The 18,956-nt window shown below is 48.5% G+C and overlaps 1 long non-coding RNA gene across 1 annotated transcript; it reads right to left on the reverse strand.

The window, feature by feature from the left end:
* Positions 1–1,401: 1,401 nt before the first annotated feature.
* LOC138453583 (uncharacterized) lies at positions 1,402–4,193 on the reverse strand. The gene is made up of 2 exons (XR_011260474.1): positions 4,152–4,193; positions 1,402–1,687 (listed from the first exon to the last, which is right to left on the reverse strand). It is a non-coding gene; the product is annotated as an uncharacterized lncRNA (long non-coding RNA).
* Positions 4,194–18,956: the final 14,763 nt, after the last annotated feature.

Below are 18,956 nucleotides of genomic sequence, written 5' to 3' on the forward strand. Positions count from 1 at the left end.
GCTGGATAAAAAGGTTGGACTGATTTAAGAAGTCAGGGTCAGCCGGACAACAAGGATTACCCAGTTAATTTAACAGAAAAAATTGTAAAGATTGTACCCATTTTATCCCAATACATAGCTCAACCTTCCTGTTTGAGTACTTTTAAGCTAATGAGTGGACTGGACTCAGCAACCCAAATATCTGAGCTACTGGGTCTCCTGTCAGAAGGCATAGCTTTTTGCACTATAACATAGCTGTCAAAGCTGTAAATAGATGAAGATTCGTCTGGGAACTAGCCAGCGTTGGACTGAGGCAGGAAATCAGTCCAAGCACCAATGAGAACAGTGGTGCACAATCACACATTATACAATTCATTATTTTCTAGAATAGTCTGAGTACTACCCAATGGGGTGTTTTGGGTCAAATGTGTCACAAATAGTGTGCTTGAAAACCTATTTGCTTATTTACATTGGTTAAAACTGGTATAGTAACTTATGAAATTGGCCCACTCTGGTGAAAAAAATGGTCTAATCTGGACAGAAATCCTGGCCCACATTAGAATTATGGGCTGGCACTTCGAGCATTGCCCTTTTGCCTTATGAATAGTCCAAGCCTGGAATCGACGCAAACAAAGTTTATACTGACAACAGCAGCAGGGAGTATTTAATATCTGCCAATTGGCATCATGTCATGAGGGTCTCTTATGGCTAGTCCTAGTTGTTTAGCTAACAACGATCTTCACGCTGGAACCCATAAACCCACACTGGTAGAGGGAAATGGGAAACAACAAAACCCAGAATCCAAAGAGTGCTTGGCCAAAAAGCAAGGACTGGCTGGTGCTGGGCAGCATGACCTGGGGCTAGGTGGCAAGCACAATGCTGCAGTGCCAGTGTCCCCGCATTTTAACGTCCCCGCAAAACCAAAGTTGTTCCCGACCATGGAAGTGCATAAGAGCGTTCCCTGGTGCGTGATATGATATGGAATTTATAACGTGCCTGTACACAAGCTTGTCTAGGCGCGATAAGACAAGGAGGGGGAAACAAAGGGCGGACAAAACAACCATCTTACTAGGCCTTGTGTCATTCAGAGCACGCAAGTGCGGGGAAGAGGGAAGGGATGTGGGTGGCATTGATGCAACACCATTGCCTTCATTGGCATGAAAAGGGTGGGGGTCCGACAAAGCATCATGGAAGAGGGGTGACCTAGGAAGCCCAGGACCACCACTTAGTAATAATTACTCAGTATGTTGTAATGCTTCATGGCCGTTATACATGACTTATATCATATCAGTGGCGACGACTTAGTAGCCTTCTCAGAGTTTTGAGCTCTTGGCCTTGCAGTCAGTGTACCCAGAGTCCTGATTACAATCTTGAACCTCGCACCTTACAGGCAAGCCTACCAGTAAATGAGGAACAGACTCGTTCAGTTTCTTTTAGCTTTAATAAAGAACTTGATTCTTAAAATTGTTAATGCGTAAGTTTAGAATGTTCGTGAGTAGGCGGGCTGAGGCACTGATTGGTAAGATGATGTGCCCGCCAAGATCACACATTTTCAGTCATTTACGGAAGCCGGGATTTGTTTCGTGAAGGCGCGCTCCATATCTTGCTCTGCAACCTTTGTTTTTTTTGGCGCCAGAGTTAAGGAGGAGAGTGCTGCGGGTCTTGACAAGAGCGCCCCCCTTTGGTGGATGGAGGAGGAAGGTGTGAGCTGTTCCGTGCAAAGAGAAAAAAAGAAGAATGACCGTTAAGAGGTACTGCAGAAGGGAACTCTCCGGCACAGAGAACAAAAAATAGACATGTTTAGCTGTAAACCATTGCAGAGCTGCCGCTGGGTGAAAAGTAACAATTCAGCGCGTTACATTTAAAATGCTTATAGCGTAAAAAAAAAAACATAGACGGGCCTTTGAAAACAATTTAAATGCAAATGGTTTGAAATGGTTAGTCGTGAAACCTTCAACTTTGAACATGCGTTTGCATACTTGGGTTTTGCCAAGTGGAGCCTTAGCTGCAAGGATGGGTGGGAGCTCACGAGCAGCCAAGGAGCAGGCATCAGAGCCTGGCCAGAGAAGTGCAGTAACTTGAAAGGGATAGCAGTGCACTACCAGCTCCAGTCTCGCCGTATGAAAGAGACTGGGCAGTGTAGAAGGGTTGTGTGTAGCTTTGCCGGAACTGGGATCCGGATGGACCCATCACACTGAAAGTCCTATGTGGGGGTTGAATAATGCAGGCTACTCACGGTGCTGAAAATGCAGGATCGATGTTCTAATAATGGTTTACATTGGGCGTGATTGGGGGGCGGGGGTGGTATATATCTAGATCCTCGAAGAACAGGGTCTTCAGTTATGTATGCTAGAAAATGTGTCACTTGCATTTTGAAGGTTTTCTTCAGTAAGATCCCTTTCGCAGTATAACACCTTAACAGTTTTTCGGTGAGTCCACTGTGCTGGTTTCACACCGCTTTCTCTGGAATTCGAATTATGCTACAGCCACCTCCAATATGGGCAGTGCCAGCTGATGGACCTCTGTGCCAGACATGCACCTTTTTCAGGGGTTGTGGGAGGTGCCCACATGCAGGGGGGGGGGTGGGGGTCACAGCGTCAGCTAATGAGAATGACACGTCTGAGCACAGATTACAGCATCTGTAATATACACACAAAAAAGCTCATACGGAGGTGGGCATTTTAAAAGACAGTCTCAACCAACAGCCGGGGCCCTCTAGCGCCACAGCGCCCTCCCCCGCCTCCCAAAAAAGATTGAGAATAGAAAGGCGTAGAAAATAGCGAATGGCTTGCTGTTTTTTCCATCTCCTTTGAAGGGGTGCCTTTTGGCAAGGGTTCAACTCGTTGCTGGAGGAGCCATTTTACAGCGCGGGGCGGAGCTGGTGATGAAGCGGGTGGGTTCAACTCTAAACCTTTTGTGTCGCCTAGACGGGTAAAAACACCCGATTTTCTTTTTCGCGGGTGGGAGGCCTTTGGAGTGAATGGCCATATAGGGGGCTTGCTGGGTGAGTCAACTGATTGCAAGGCGGGTGAGTTGAGAACTATGTAAAGACTGGAGGGAAGGAAAGGGAGTGGTGCGTGTGAAATGAGACACAGCGGTGGCGTGGCAGAATGATAGCGGGTAGAAGGTATGGTGGGGGGAAAGGGAGAACGCTTGTGTGGGAATATGAGGGGGGTGAAAGTAGGTGGTCTGTGGGCAAGAGCAGATTTGACGTGATGTGCCATAGAGATGGAGTAATAATTTGGGGCGGGTGAGGGAGCGGGAGGGGAGGGGGTGTGAAGAAGAAAAGGGTGGGTGGGAAAAGGAAGAAGTTGGCGTCCGAGAGAGATAGCGGGGGGGGGGGTGGGCAGAGCATGGCGATGAGCAATAGTATGGGGGTGGTCTGGAATAAAAAAGGGCAGGAAGGGGGTTTTTAAAGGAGGGAAACGTGAAAAGGGTTGCCTGAAGAGTGTCCATTCGCGAGGGGGGGGTGATTCGCTAGTCTATAGGGCAATGTAACGGTTTTCAGTCCACCAAAGGGGGCGCTCTTGTCAAGACCCGCAGCACTCTCCTCCTTAACTCTGGCGCCAACCAAAAAAAACAAAGGTTGCAGAGGAAGATATGGAGCTCGCCTTCAGGAAACAAATCCCGGCTTCCGTAAATGACTGAAAATGAGTGAGTGAGAGGCCGTGGAGACTCGAGCGAGAAAGGGGAGGCTACCAGTGCTTTAAGTGGGACTGGGGCTAGGCGGGTCGAGCCCGGCAAGCTCCGAACATTCTGTCTGGGACAGGGCGGTGCCAATCCCAGCCCACCAGGCTGCTACATGGCAAGGTTGTTTTTCTAAAGCCTGGCGCTCTCATGTTGTGATGCCGCCTCTGCTGCCAGTCACCCTCTTCATCAGAGATGCAGGGGTGATGATCGCAGCATCTCGAATAACTGGCAGGGGGTCAGCGACTCAGTGAAAAGGTGAGGCTTGTTTTTATAAAGCCTGAAGCTCTCGCGGGAGAGTTTCAGCATTTGCAACAAAAAAAGTCTCCTTTTGATTGTGTAGATTCCCCCCTGCCAGACACCCCATTTCATTAAAGATATAGGAATCGTCACTCTGAACCCCAGGTGATACCCCATTACCCCCTCTCTAGTAAAAGGGGTGCCTGGCAGGAGGTGAGCAGCAATTAAGCCAAATCAACACCTACCTGACCTGAATGCTGCCATTTAGGCCATGGCCCTTTTGCAAAATCGAGCCGGGGCTCTTACGGGGCGTGGCCTAAGAGGCAGCATGCGAGTGAGGGAAGTGTTGCCTCTTAATTGAGGCGACCGACCCCCTGCCAGGCCACGCCCCCCTAAGAGTCCGGCTAGTCTGCAGGCGCCTGGGGTACACACAGAGAGGTGGCAGGGCTGGCACCCCTAGGACAGAATGTGAGGATCTGAAATCAGAATGGGCAGTGGTGAAAACGAGAATACGGGGATTTGCATTGCAAAAAGCCGGTGGGAGGGGAGGAGGAGGAGGAGGGCGGGAGCCGGCACGTCACAGCATACGGTGTCGGCTGCTCACATAAAAACCCCCAACGGGTCCATTCATCCATTTCGGCTGCACGCAGGTCACCGTTTCTTCACCGAACGAGGAAAGAAACCCCGGACTGTGCAGGGCACCGTCAACCCTACCCGACCAAAGCAGACAGGACACGAGCGTACAGCCTGGCTACAGCATGAGTAAAGCACTGGCACTGTGGCTGGCCGTCTTGGCGCTGGCTCTCCTGCTTCCCACACAGGTGAGGACAGGGGGGGTGAGCGGCGGGCAGGGAGGGTGTCGAGAACGTGGCCGCCTGCTTCCCTTCCTACACGCGGTGAAAGGCGCGCGCCGAACCCCTGTGAGGGCGCCGGGCTGAAGAGGCGCCTCTGAGCCTCGGCGCGCGCGCGCTGCGTGCAGATCTGACCGGCGCTCCCTCACAGCGGCGCGCCACGGGTAGCGGCTTGCAACGGCGCCCATTCCACAGGGGTGCAGGCATAGGTGCTCGGATGGAGAGCCACCGAATATTTCAGTCAAGTACGCCATGAAGAGTCTTGTAAAAGCACGCAGGTGTGAAGGGGAGAACCAACCCACGTTCCCACGTTTCTTAGACGCTTGGAGGTGTGTCTCTAGTTTACACCTGCTGTCCGACCGCAACCCCCCCCCTTATCATTGCACCTGCGCCTATGACTGACACTTGTTTATTCCTTTTCTTGCGCTCTCCAAGAAGTCTTTCCTTTCTCCCACTTTTATGCCTGTATTTTTTTTCTCCATTCTCGCTATTCACCCCTTTTCCCCGGTTTCGTCGTTTTTTTTTTTCTCACCCCGCCGGTAGTCCACTTTAAAAAAAAAAAAAAACTATATCCCCCCCCTCTCCCCGTAATACATCGTTTGTTCGAACTTGTGTTCATTTAAACTTCTTTCATTCACTTCGTCTGTTTCCTTTGCGGCGACGAACCCCCCCCCCCCCCGACCTTTCGCTTTCCACGACCCCTCTCGATGTTGCCTCGACTCCGCTGCCCCACCGATTCATTTAATGTTCTCCAAAATATGCCCCCCCCCTCGTTCTTTTCCCCAGTTGCCTAACAATATATTCGAACCTGGATACTCTTCTAGGTTTTTTTTCTTCAATGTGCAATATTCGCTCCCCAGTTACACCTCGTTTGCTAGTCTTACTCTCGAGTTCGGCATCTCTCTCCCTCCACGTGCCTAAAATTCTGAATGTTCACTGCGCAGTGCACCTTGTACATGACCTGTGTCCCCGCCCCCACAGCAATATTTTAGTTTCTATTATACGGGACTCCACACAACAACACACTGTCCCCGGCACATCCTTCGTGTGAACTTTCTTCTGCTAGTTGCAGAAATGATTTCATGTGAAGTGCTTAGATGCTCTTTGGTACCAGGCCTGCGCTATAAAATAAATAAAAAGCTGCAGGGCATTGTTGAATCTGTGCACGTGAGGCTTCGCGCCGCCTGTGAAATGCCGTGGCGTGAGGGTGTGTGTCGTGCACTGGATGAACTTCACACTAATGGCATGCCAAAGCGCCAGTCCCTGGGGGTGGCGCAACTCCTGGTGCACAGCCAGTGCCTTAGATAGACTTGCAGTGGGCGCAATGATGTTACCTTCCCTTGCCAAAGCTGCCTTCTTGCAACGCCCTTAGACTGGAGCCCGATTGTTTGTTTTTAAGGGCCGAATGGCGCCCCCCTTGCACCCTTTTTGCTGGCGGCGCCTTAAGCAGCACCCCAGAATTCTCATTTTAGTTTCGGCCCCGACTGTAACCCTGCAGTTTTTTGTTTTGCCCTTTATAGTACGTTTAAAGATGACATCGCTAGTTAGTAATACAGCGATGCACACATTTAAGAGCTCACATGAAACTTTTTTTTCTCCCGGCCCATGCATACGAAATAGGAGGGGTGGCATTTCCAGGCCCATTGCTTTATATATTCGTAAATTCCCAACATATGGGATTCAATGTACCACCTCCTGCCCTATTGTATAAGGCTCCTGCAAAGCACTGAAGCGCCTAGTAACCACAGAAGAGGGGCGCTGCTGACAGCCGTGCTCCTTAATATGGTGACCGACCTCTGTGGCCACTTGCAGAATCTGTTTTTTTAAGGCTGGGGGTGTTTTATTCCTTGTATAGTTGGTGGCATTTCACCTTCCTCTGCCCCAATCGCCCTCTCGTGTGGACACCTGGCGTGATGCGCTCGCGGAGGCGAGGGATATTCCAGGTGACGATGCGAAGGGAGCGCCCCAAAGCCTGGCCGGTGAAGTAACACAATGCAAAGGGCGATGGGGGTAGCGCTGGTAGAGGCGAGATGCTGGCGGCAAAGTGAAAACGGGAGCTGTGTAGGTCAGCGATGCATGCAACCAGTAAGTCCTTTAGGGAAGTTTTAAAGTTCATGAAAAGCTGTCGAGTCTAAAAGTCAGGTGGTCCCACATTTCTATACATTGCCATGATTTGCAGCTGTGGAACCACACCTTCTCAACCCTGGTGATGGGTTTTCACTGAGCGTCGTCCGGATTGCGTGGGGCAAGAGGAGTACTGAGTGCCCCTGTGTCCTCTGTTGTGTTCTCGGTCCTAATGTGTCCTTTTCTGTCATGCAAATCATTAAAACCCACACTTTGAAGCTTGGAGGTATTCCGACTTCCACATTTTTAGGCTGGGAATTACTCTTCCAAAACGTTAACGGAAGCATTGGGTGAGGCTGTGCACTTTCAAGCCCCGTGAGGCTCTGCCTTGCTAGGTTATGCCGCGTTATGACTGTTTATGCCTTATTAGGCTATACTGTGCAATGTTAGGACTCTTGCCAGAGAAAGTCAGGTCATGCAAACTGTAATATGATTCATTTTATAACGCGCCTGTACACATGTGTTTAGGCGCGACCAGACAAGGTAGGGAGCCATAAGGAGGACGAAGCAACGACCTTACGAGGCCTTACACTCCGCCGACCCTGCACCGATCTTCATTTCCAACCACACTGCTACCCAGCCTTGCATAGGGTAACGATACCGTGTGGCTGGACCCTTCTCGCTAGCACTCAACACATCCACCAAAAGCAGACTGGGGGTGACGGGTGGGGCTAGTGGGTCTCTGTGACCGTGCCGCGCCCTGCACATGACCACCCGCTGCCTCACGAACCTAGGGATGGGGAGACTCGCTGGGTGTCTGCCACGCCCAGGGCGTGCACGCCCCACCCTCATATGTATAGCAAGATGAGCGCCACGAGGGGGCGGTGTACATCTCATGTAACAGAATAAAACAAAGGAAAATTGAACGGAATCCAGACCATGGAAATAAAAGCAACTAATAGGCCTGTATGTCATTCTTGCCAACAAATCTTTAAGTAGTTAAAATATAGTGTGTATCAGATTTTTAAGAGGGCTGGGGTCCAGCAGTCTTATGACCACCAACCCCCCAAATAAGCAGAAGGCTTTTCATGTTTCCTCATCTACGTGTGAGCTTTTTACATAAAGGAACTGGACACACAAAGAATCTGTAAAGTGACCTGCTTTAAGAGGGAGTTCCTGTTGTGCTCTACTTTGGACAATACCAATGGGCTTGTGCCATGCCGTTGGTACAAGTCCAACCGTAAGTTATTACACTGAAGTAGGGGTGCCATTTACTTGATACAGTTGACAGCGATGCCACAACTAGAATGTCGTGAGGGGGACCGTATGCACCTTCATTTTATGGGGGTATTTCGTTCGGTTTCTTCCTGTCGCTTGGGAGTTAGGGGGGGAGGGCTGATTTATAAAAATGTTCTAGTTGTGCCATTGGGCATGCTCCTGTATATGTTAAATGTGCATGGTCCATCTAATGAGCTCGGAAACACTGGGGACAAATCATTAGCTCGGTGGGTAATGCGTTTGCTGCTGAGATTGGTGTGCTGCATGCAAGGTATACATTTGAGACCTGGGGGTGCAGACCTGGCTTCTCATTTTTTTGCGGTTGCGCATTAACACCCCCAGTTTCAACGCCATGAACCTGTCCGCGCGCAGGTATCGTGACAGTGCAAGAGGCCCTCTCATAACCATGGGGAGGGTTAGTCCTGCATAGGAGGGAGTCGCATCGGATCACTGGGTCAGTGCTAACTTTTTTTTTTGCCTTTTTGGGGGGGGGGGATTTTGAAGCACGAGGATATAAATGAACTCGTCCAGGGTCTGGCGTTTGTCGGGGAGTGCCGGAGCCAGGATTAGGGCCCAGTTCTCCAGCTCATGTTGGCCAATAGGACACACCTCTTTGACTCCCTATTGTGAAAATTGGGGCCCCCTATTCATAAAAACCTCGGGTCTATAATTCGTTGTCTATTGCTTGTCGCACTGCCCTGATCGCGCTCACGTATGTTTAGGCAGTGAATGTTTCAAGGCATCAGGTTGGAGTTAAACTAACGTGTCCCGAACTGCCTTGGGCTTCCTGTACTTTAACAAGAGAAGACTCTTTAGGAAGGGAACTGTGCGGTTAACAATGTCCTTGTCCCTACACTGTTCCTAGTTCTGAACTACCCCCTACTGGTGCTCGCATTATTGGCAGTGGACGGTTTAATTATCTGCGCCGGAGCAGACGGTTTGCTTGACTCCATGAACCTTTGATTTTGGGCAGTGCATTCAGTCAGGAAAAAAAAACTTGCATTTTCCTCCCTAAAGCTTGTGCCTGGATTTTCCCGCCCTTGACAAAATAATCTTGGATCCAAGAACATGGGCGTAATTTTAGGGAGGGCAGGAGTTTGTCCCCCCCAACTTTCTGGGCACACCATTTTGTCCCCATTCATTTGGCTGGGGCACTTTTTCTTCAGATGTCATGCCCCCCCCAACATTTTCAGCAGTTACTCCACTGTCCAAGAATAGTCAGGTGTTTACCCCAGCCAACAATGATGCCCACCCTTGCAGCGAGGACTCCATGGTCCCAGTCACATGGCTTTCCTTTTACAAATCATTCTAAGCCCCACCCCCATTAGTTCTTTTGAAGTGAACTAGCATTGCATCTTCCAGGATGCATTAGTCCGAGGGTCTGTAACCTTTGGCTCAGCAGATGTTATGGACTGCCATCATCCCTAAGCAGAATAGTCATTCCGCCAGATATCGTGGGAGTTGTAGTCATGTTGAATAACATTGCAGCAGTAGGACATGGTGTGTCCTGTGAAATGGCACCTTCTGTTAATGGGTGTGTCCATTGTTGCCTAGAGAAGGTACAAGTGGCACTGATGTGCTGCCCTGCCGTGGCGTTCTATACTGAGCCCTCCCTTGGCATGGTCAGCCTAACCCATGTTACTGGAACCCCAACTTTCTAGTCTAGGGCTTTCCTTGTACAATTCTTTGACATTACGTCTTTAATTGCAAATTGTTCAAGTGAAATTAACCAAGATCGCACCACCCAGAATGCATTTTTATTGTGTTATATGAATCTCGAGATTGGTGTTCCCAGATGGCGTCATCTAACCACAGTAGCCCCAAGGTGCTTCACTGGTGCAAAATCCTACCACACCTTTCTTTACTCAACATATTTGGGTTACAGGGTGGACACTCCTCCAATTCGTGTCAATAACTAATTCCCCGGAATGTGCCTTTCTATTTTGAATCGAATGCAGGGTGGCTACACGTCCTGGAAATGGGCAACATTTCCTCTGGGATTCCATGTCCTGTGGGGCTGGGGGTGGGGCTGAGGTGCGTGGCTAGGGGTTGAGTCGCATAATTAATCCATGTCCATCTCCATATCTTAGTGAATGTGCATTCAGAACACAAGAATAATTCTTCCATGATCAATTCGTTGATCATGGATTGACTCACATCTTGAATGTACTGAAATTAAGCAATTTAAATATTAACAGACCGATGGAGACCAATAAAAAGCAGGGGCATTGGACAGCTGTTTTGTGGCCATTGAAGTGTAGACCAATATGGCCGAGCTGGTAACAGCTCCACCCCCCCACCAGTACACAGGCAGACCCACCAGGGGCGAGCACAGGGCTCTCGTTCTTTTGTCACGCCTGCTGCCTCATTTTGTTTACCAGTGACAGCCCAACACCTCCAGAGGCAGACATTTTGTGGATCCGTGGTGGCCACTCTGCCCCACCCACCCTGAACAGATCACAAGGCCCCGGTCGATGCAATGCCAGCAGATGCGCAACCCAGTGACTACTCTGTGTCCTAGTGCCCTTGTGTTTGAACGGAAGAGGGTGATCCGACAGTGGTAAAGCCATCGTCAAAGTTTTGGGGGCTAGGGCACAGTTTAAAAAATAAAGAGCAGGCCTGGTGTGGGGCCCACATTTGAAAACCCAATGCACTTCATGCTCCTGCATGGCCACCATTAGTTGTGCCTTTTCTATGTCCACCCTGGCCTCAGTAACTCTCATAAATAAGCTGTTGACTCTGCTCCCCAATGTACCGGAGAAAAGGAGGGGGGGGGGGAGTGAAGCTTAGGGGTGTGTTAATAAGACACTTGTGCTGAGGATCAAACTGGGCACCTATTGAAGTGACTACAGGGCCCAGCATAGCAAGCAAACCTGTACCCACATTTCCCTCAGGAACCTGTAGATGTATTCACCCACTGCGCTGTCTCCACCCCTTTCCTCTAATACGAGTAGGCTGAATATCTATTATGCCTTCTGTGTACCCACTGGATCATTGATATTCAGACTGGGGGGGGGTTAAGGATATGGGGGGGGACTCTTTAAAAGGGGATTAAGATCACCTTTTAATATATAAAAGTGAATGCTTTTAATAGAAAATATAAGCAGCAGAATATCGGATTATATTTTAAAGGGCCTATCCCCGCCACCCCAGGACGCCCTTTGCTCCCTCTAGCGGGGTGGGGGCCCAGAAACAATATATTTGTCCAAGGGGGGCTCGATATGAAAACGTTTGAAGACCACTGCATTAGATCCGTTTTACACCCAATTTCAGAGGCTATTAAGCTTCACCAGGAGATGCTAATCAAGGGGTGTGAGGCACGTAATAGCTGAGCAGTTAAGTATCTGACTTGGTCATTGGGGGATATGTTTATGGATTGGGTTGAGCAGGGCAGATTTCTCTGCTCTCGGGGGTGAGAGGTTGGACAGTCTGTCGCCGTGGTGCCCCTTTCCTGTCCGTTCGACAGGCGGAGAGGCATGCATTCTGCCTTCATCTTCCTTAATGTGGGCAGGCTTGGGCCCTCTGAAGTCGGTGACTGGCTCAGCCACTGCGATCCGAGTACAGACAGGGCTCTTAGTTCTCAGATTACAGGCTCATTTTGCTGCATTGTGGTTCCAGGGAAATCGAGCCCGATTCCTGTATTGGAGGCTGCACAGATTTCGTGTCCACAGCATGCACAATCTGCTCTCTAGAAATTACCTAAATATCCATGCATTCCTTTGATGCAGATCTTTGAAATGTACTCATCCTCCCAGGTATTTTACGCTGCATGATTAACACGCCCTTTTAATATTGGCCTTGCAGCTCTGACGTGCTCTGCTTCCAGAGCTCGGACTCGCCCTGATTTTGCAGACCTCCTTCCCTATATGGAGCAAGATTCACTCTGTCAACTTCATCTATCAGTTCTTTCCTCTGATCCCCATTGCCTTCTGTCACTGTTCATATCACAAAATGCCCGGATGCATCCATTATTGGGTTAATGACGGTAACTATGTAATGTGGTGGCTGATGTGGACTATGTAGTAGTCCATGCGGTTCCATTTCCCTGCTTGGTTACGCCACTTCCTCTGAAGTGTTACCGCCATTTTCTAATTACTGTTGTTGCCCCCTCATGTCAATCTCCTTCCCCAAACTCCTTAGAAAAGAAAGACTTTTCTCTGCCCACCAAAATCACCCGATAATTTTATTTCAAACATCTCGCCAGCATGCATCTCGACATGCACTTTTAATATCGCCATTCGACGACACCGAAATGAAAATTGTCCAAACCCACTATGCAGCATACCTGCCTACATTTAAAAAAAAACTGGTGACCTGCCCACATTCACTTTCTAGACCCCACCCACATATTGCTAGACTCCGCTCACCGACCACGAGTTAAAAACCACTAAAACACTGTGGTGTAATGCCAGAAATGGGTGGGATTTGCTCATGATACTATGGCTCCGCCCACATGTGATTGGCCAGAAGCAGTCTCACATGGCGGCGTGGGTGCAAATGCTGGGATTTTCTAAAATCCCAGAGGACTCTATGCTCTTCCCCGGAGAAGAGCATGGCAACCCAGAGTCTGCGGGCTAAACCCGGCGACTAGGCAGGTATGCTATCAAGCCCTCTATTATTCTAGGGTTGGCTTAATTTGACACTTTAGGTGTAGTTTAGCATCCTTTGTGGCAGGTTAATAATGGTGGGTCTGGACAATTCTTTCTATGTCGCTATTATGCTGTGGGGTCCGTGCCAGGGACCGTTCTGTGCCCAGATTTTCAATATACACCAATCATGTACTTGATCTACCCACTCCTGCTAGCAGACCCCTTAATCACACTCACAATGTCCATGAAAGTATATTTGTTAATGGTTACTCGCAAGAATTCCTCTTTTCAATCTATTTTTGTGACCCTTTTTCTGCACGCCTCCTATACCCTTTGTAAAGTTAGTAACACATTTAATGACTTCCTTATCACATCTTTCTGCTTAACTTCTACTGCATATGTATTTAGATTCTTGCATTTCTTTCTACTGGACCAGTTTGAGAATATAGGCACCATTTTGCATGCTGAATGAGCTCAGTTTCTGCTAGATTTTATTTCCTTTTGGGGGAATTTTCCCATCTGAACTGGAAAGATTCCCCCAGAAAATGCCTGTGCCGTTGACATACACCTCAATTACATGCCCTGCTTGTTTCTTGTGGCTGAACTTTACCCTATTAGTTTTAGCCTGTCCTGGCCCTTCTTGGCAAGATGATTACTCTGAGAGCACTGATTATTGGAATGTTAAACCCCATCCTAAAATGTGTGCGTTTTCCCCTCCAGTTGCAGAATCCTATATGCACGATTTCGGTTGCATTGGTTCTTTGAGGCTATATCACCTTTTTGTTATAGGAATTCACTCTTTAGTATTTTCCCTGCTTCTTCATATTTGGACTGGACTGCATTGTTGTGCATAGGAGCCAATAAATGGTACATGATTTAAAAGTGAATGACTACAGAAACTTGACATCAAAGGACCATGATAAAAAAAAACAAGGCAGGGGAGATGTCTGTGGCATTGACTCCCGGTGCAGGCAGAGGGCGCAGTGTGTAGGACCTGTGGGGACCTCTTATTTGGAAAGTAATTTTTTTAGGGAACTTTTCAGGCTGTCCTGTGAGATGGTTGTCCTAAAGTCAAGACTGAATAATTGAAGCCCTGCTAAATTGCAAGCAAAATGGCCACCTCGCGTTGTATAGAGACATGGATGATTGTAGGTGGGGGTTTCTCAGTGTGTGATCATATATTTGAATGATAGTATGACGAATTTAAAGTGCTCCCTGTTTTGCATGGTGAGCCATTAAGGGTCTCATCTGGGGAAGCTGAGTGTGGGACTGATGAACAAAAGCCCTTTGTCAAAGAGCTGAAAGAGAAATGGAGAGACGGCTGATTTGCAAAGCGTTTCACAATTGGATTTTCCCTTTAAAAAAAACACATAAATAAGGCACAGACTTGAGTAGTCTTTGAGGATTCTTGGTTCCTGATGGCTTCATTGGGAGAATGCAAATTAAATGAAGCTCAGGGCCCACTTTGCCAATATCGGTGCCATGAACTACGAGGTGCTAATCTTGACCATGGAGCGTGCCTATCCCAGTGCCACTGAGGTGGGCTGGGTAGGTCTTTGCCAGTGGATAATTCTATTGGACAAAAATGTACTCTGCTCTGTTGGCCAATGAAGCCGGCCTCTGACACTTTACAGGAAGGGGCTAGTGGGTGCGGGATTGTGGGGGGTACTGTTGAGCATACAGGCAGTGGTATTTCTTTTATTTAGGCTGCATTATGGGGATCTGTCACTGGGAATCCCCAACATGTGGTGGGTTAGGCCCTTGTTGACCCCACAGCATTGGGAGAAGGCCTACATCCAACCTCTGCTCTGCATTACCATGTCCACCCGCTGCTCCACTGGAGTGCTGACCAGTAATCATGACGGCCACTCATCCCACCTTTCTGCAAGGGCCAGCGAAGTGGGATTGCTTTTAGTAATCCCTCTGTCAGGGGTTTTAGGCCAGAGTGGTAAAATCCATGGTCCACCCGCACAAGGTGGAGTGCATGTGGGGAAGGAATGGCCAGTCGTGTGTAAGTAACACATCACACATGGATGACCTGCCTTATCTCCACACATGAAGGAAATCTCGGTCCGCTGTCTTTCTGTTCTTGTGTGCTAATGCATGCGTGTTGTTGCAGACTCTGTGCAAAATCTTTTTATTACTGTTAAGCAAGCACACCTAGATGCAATCCTCCTGTTAAAGGGCGGACTGATGGGGCCTCTTTTATGTGGGTACCCTACTCTTCTCCTGCTCTTACCCTCTCTCATGCACCCCACCCCCTTTCTTCCATCTCGCTGCACCCCCCACATCCCTTTGGACTAAACCATTTGTTTTAAAGATTGTAGTGTTTTTCGTCACTCATAATAAATGTTACGCATGTCCGTTTTTTTGATGTGTTAAATTGCTCTTCAATCCCTATGTAGGATCAAGTGTACTTTAAAATCACCTGTTTGGATCCATTTTTACCAACTGTTGTGGGAGAAATCTCACAAAACTTTATCTAGAGGGGCTTGGGCTTCTCGCACGGTGTAGTATGACGCGGCAGTGAAAACCATTTGCAGAGATGCTTTTGGGACCCGTCCACCCATGCGCGTGCTGGTAATGACTGACCTTCACTCCTACAATGCTCAGTGAAACTGCTTTACATATACCTCTCACACATTGACGCCATCTTTTTGACTTCTGCCTAATCTAGGCTCTCATGGTAGTATTTAAAGAGTCTGATATTCCCACTTCAAGGACATCATTTTCGAGCACCCGTTGCCACCTTCTACTGCGAGTTCAGAGCTTTATAAAATGTGTACACTGCCTGGTTCGGACCCACCGTAATACTTTATCGCTGGTTTGCCAATATTCCGATCCGCCCCTTGCTCCTTTTTGCCAACCATACTAATGTGTGGCCCACGGTTTCGTTTTGGCAGGACTTGTAATGCTACTCACCCTTGGCTTTCGTTCCCAGTTGGCCTCGTAGATGGCGCTTCTCCACTGATCTCCTCCTATTAAGCTTCTTGGGGTGGTTTCTTAGCTTGGGTATCCTCTTTACCTTGAATGCCTCACTCCCTGAAAGCTTTAACTGAAGCCTGTTCTCCTGAAAACAGACCGCTTTCTCCCTAATTCACCGCTTTCTCCCTAATTCTACCATCGAATGCGATTTACTTGCATGAAATGTTCTCAGTCACCAACTCGGTGTTAGAATGGTAGATTACTTATCAGAATTTGCACCCTGGGAAGAGCCATTGACCAATCGGGTGGCTGTAACAGTGGGTCTGCGGCTACTCTTTCAGCCACCCAAGGCACTTTCCCGGGTGGTGCGTTTTTTATTTAGTTTTTATTTTATTTTTTCCCCTTCCTCCCCAACCAAACAAAACATCGTCCCCGCCCTCTCAGTTTACCTGCAGGACTAGAGCTTTGAGCTTTGGTCTGCTGTACCTTCTGCTCCAGTCTCTGCCATAGAAATGGAAATGGAAAGGGGACTTCCTTTTTCGTATGGCAGTGGCAGACTGTTCCTTTGCTCCTCCAGAGAAATGAAAAAGAAAACCATTCACACGCCGGATGACCCATAGGGTGCAAATGGATTTCTTGCCCCGGTGGGAGGGCCGGTAACGGGCCATAGCTGAGGCATTCGCTTCACTCGGGCCTTACATGGCTCAGGCTGGTGGGCTATTACCGGCCATGACTGCCCTCCGACCCGGGCATGAAAACCATAATCAATCCATCAAGGTGTTCATACCCAATGCAGGCATTCTGGATTTATATTTTTTTTAAAAATACATCCGTTCTTGAGTAGCACCCGTGTCCTGTGGCCTGAAGAGTGGCCACTTCCTGAGTGTGCCGCATCTTCCATCTATTTGAAAGCCGGGCTAGAACAAAAGTCTCTATACAAGTAATTATCCAAAAGATGCCAAAAACGAGACCTCTACCAAGAACCGAGATAATTTTCCAAAGACACAGCGGCCAGTGTTTCAAAGAGAGCAATGCAGCGTTCATATTGCATTCGGTAGAGAGGGGCCGAAAAAAATAGGTAAGCTGGGGAGGTTAAGGTGTACAGGCGTGTCCCGAGTGGGTGCGTTACAAAAAGACAGCAGGCACGGTGTCCCCTCACCCGTGAAAGGTCACTCCCTGGAGTAAAACAGGCAGCGAATCGAGTATCCCTACTACTGAGGCAAGCTGTTCCCACTCCTTAAGGCATGTCGGTCCGGGGGTGGAGACGAGCAGAAACAAGTGAGTGAGAGGGGAGCCTGAAAATGGAGATGTCAGGCTGCCAAGAGGGGCCAGGGATCCGCTTGTGCGGCCGGAGTTAGAGCCGGGTGATGGTGGCGAGCCTGCCACAGAAATATCTCCCGCACAAAAATGACTGACCCCGATGCACATGTACATCTGAGTACAACTTGGCACTAACCGCCAGCTATTTACCTGTGCTATTGGTGTGCACTTTAATGAATTGGAACCTAACGTGTTTCTCCATCCATATCGTTGTACCTCAGTCTTCCGCTGTATGCACAAGAACACACGTTCGCTAGCACCTATAGGCCACCATAATTGTCAGAAGTCGCACTGTACAAGGGCCAGTGACATTACATGAATCTGTTTATACTCTTTTATGCTCCAGGCAAGAACCACACACTCGGCCATGTACTACTCTTCTTGGGCTTTACAGGCGCCATGACACTGCAAGCTCTCTGTACAGATGCCTTGTGGATCCACTTCCAATTTAAAAATGGGTGCTAAATCAATGAAATTCCTTTCTCCAAGCTCCCCGTGTTTTCTCCAAGCAGAATGGTGGTCTTTACATCTTGTGAGGCTAGTAGCTGGGACATCCAACTTTGTTGCCCCATTTCCCCAACTTGGGCACCAGTGCTAATACACTGCTTGACGCCCCCATCCACCAATTACTCAGTGGAGAAGATGAAGCCGACGTTGCACAAATGATTTCGGAGGTAGAGGAGTCTTGGATGCGACACGGCTGCTTGTTTTCTAAACAGAGCCACATTTGAGGTTATCTTCTGGAACAGGCTAGCCCGCACCCCCCCCCCCCCACCCCCACTGCATACAGTAATCATAAGCCTTTATTGCAACCACCGAGATCAATTAATTGACTGCTTCAGAATCTACAAACCGGGAAAGGTTGTCTCCACAAGGCCAGTTTCCACTGCCCCATTCAGGATCAGCAGGAGGTGGTCCTAGCTTCGCTGCTTATCTTGGTTCCAAATGTGCTTTCCTTCTTAATAGTTCAATATCTTCGGAGCACGGGTCCCTTCTCTCTTCCGGGGTCAGTAGTTCTATCCCAGCCCTATAATGCTCCTTCTTAACTTGTCTGCAGTCGCTGATGCTGGCCAAACATTGAAATAATACAATTGGGGCCTGATTCACAAAACCTTTCGTCAATGGGACTTTCCCATGTTAAAATGCTCTTGTGAATCCGGCTCTTTGCCACTGCTGGTCAGTTGTCCGATGCTTGCTAACTGTTCTACACATATAACGCCCCTCTCATTTCACTGATCACTCCTAATCTATTGTGTGTGCGCCTCTTTCTTAAGTGACTAGACTCTGCCTCCAAGAAAAACAATAGTTTCTATACTGTGCGTCTTCTTGCTCGAATTCCTGCCCCCGACTCCTTGACCGCCCCACATTCATAATGAGAACTACTGTAGGGAGTCTCCAGAAGAATGCGAGGGAAGCCCAGGCACAGCTGGTGGGGACAATAACCTCCCTTCAGTAAGTGCCAGCTCCTGCTTCCCCCTGAGCAGTTCAGACCAGAACTGCTCAAGAGTAGGATGTCAGCAGATCTGGGGTCAAGGCAACCTCAATTACATTTTATTTTTCCTGCTCAGTTTTATGTTTTTGTTGGTAGCAAAATTGCAGAAGACACTTTAATGATGTCTTGCTGTGGGAGAACAGCATTAACAATTTAACCAGGGTGTTCTGCTACTTCAGGCGCATTTTTGAAAAAGCTGGTAAATTATGAACATGGGTAAGATATATGAAAGATGTATCCGAATTTCAGTACATCTTTATTAGGGGTCTGTGACTTTACCTATCAATGGACCTATTCTGGTGCACGGGGATCTTTGTCCTGTTTACGCGCATGTTATTCAGTGTTGCCAGTGTATCGCTCCCTTGTCAAATTTCCATGAGTTATCACTTCGATGAAATGACTACTGATTGGTGGGAAAAAAAAAACTCCTGCTCTGTCTCAAACTGCTACTAAGGCAGCAGTGATTCCAATCATAAATTTGAAACGCGCGCAGCTCGACAGATATACCTCCTTCCCTTCCTTAAGGGAGCA

This window comes from Ambystoma mexicanum, chromosome 4p (assembly GCF_040938575.1).
Source record: "Ambystoma mexicanum isolate Mex_15411 chromosome 4p, UKY_AmexF1_1, whole genome shotgun sequence".
In the NCBI taxonomy this organism is placed as follows: Eukaryota; Metazoa; Chordata; class Amphibia; order Caudata; family Ambystomatidae; genus Ambystoma; species Ambystoma mexicanum.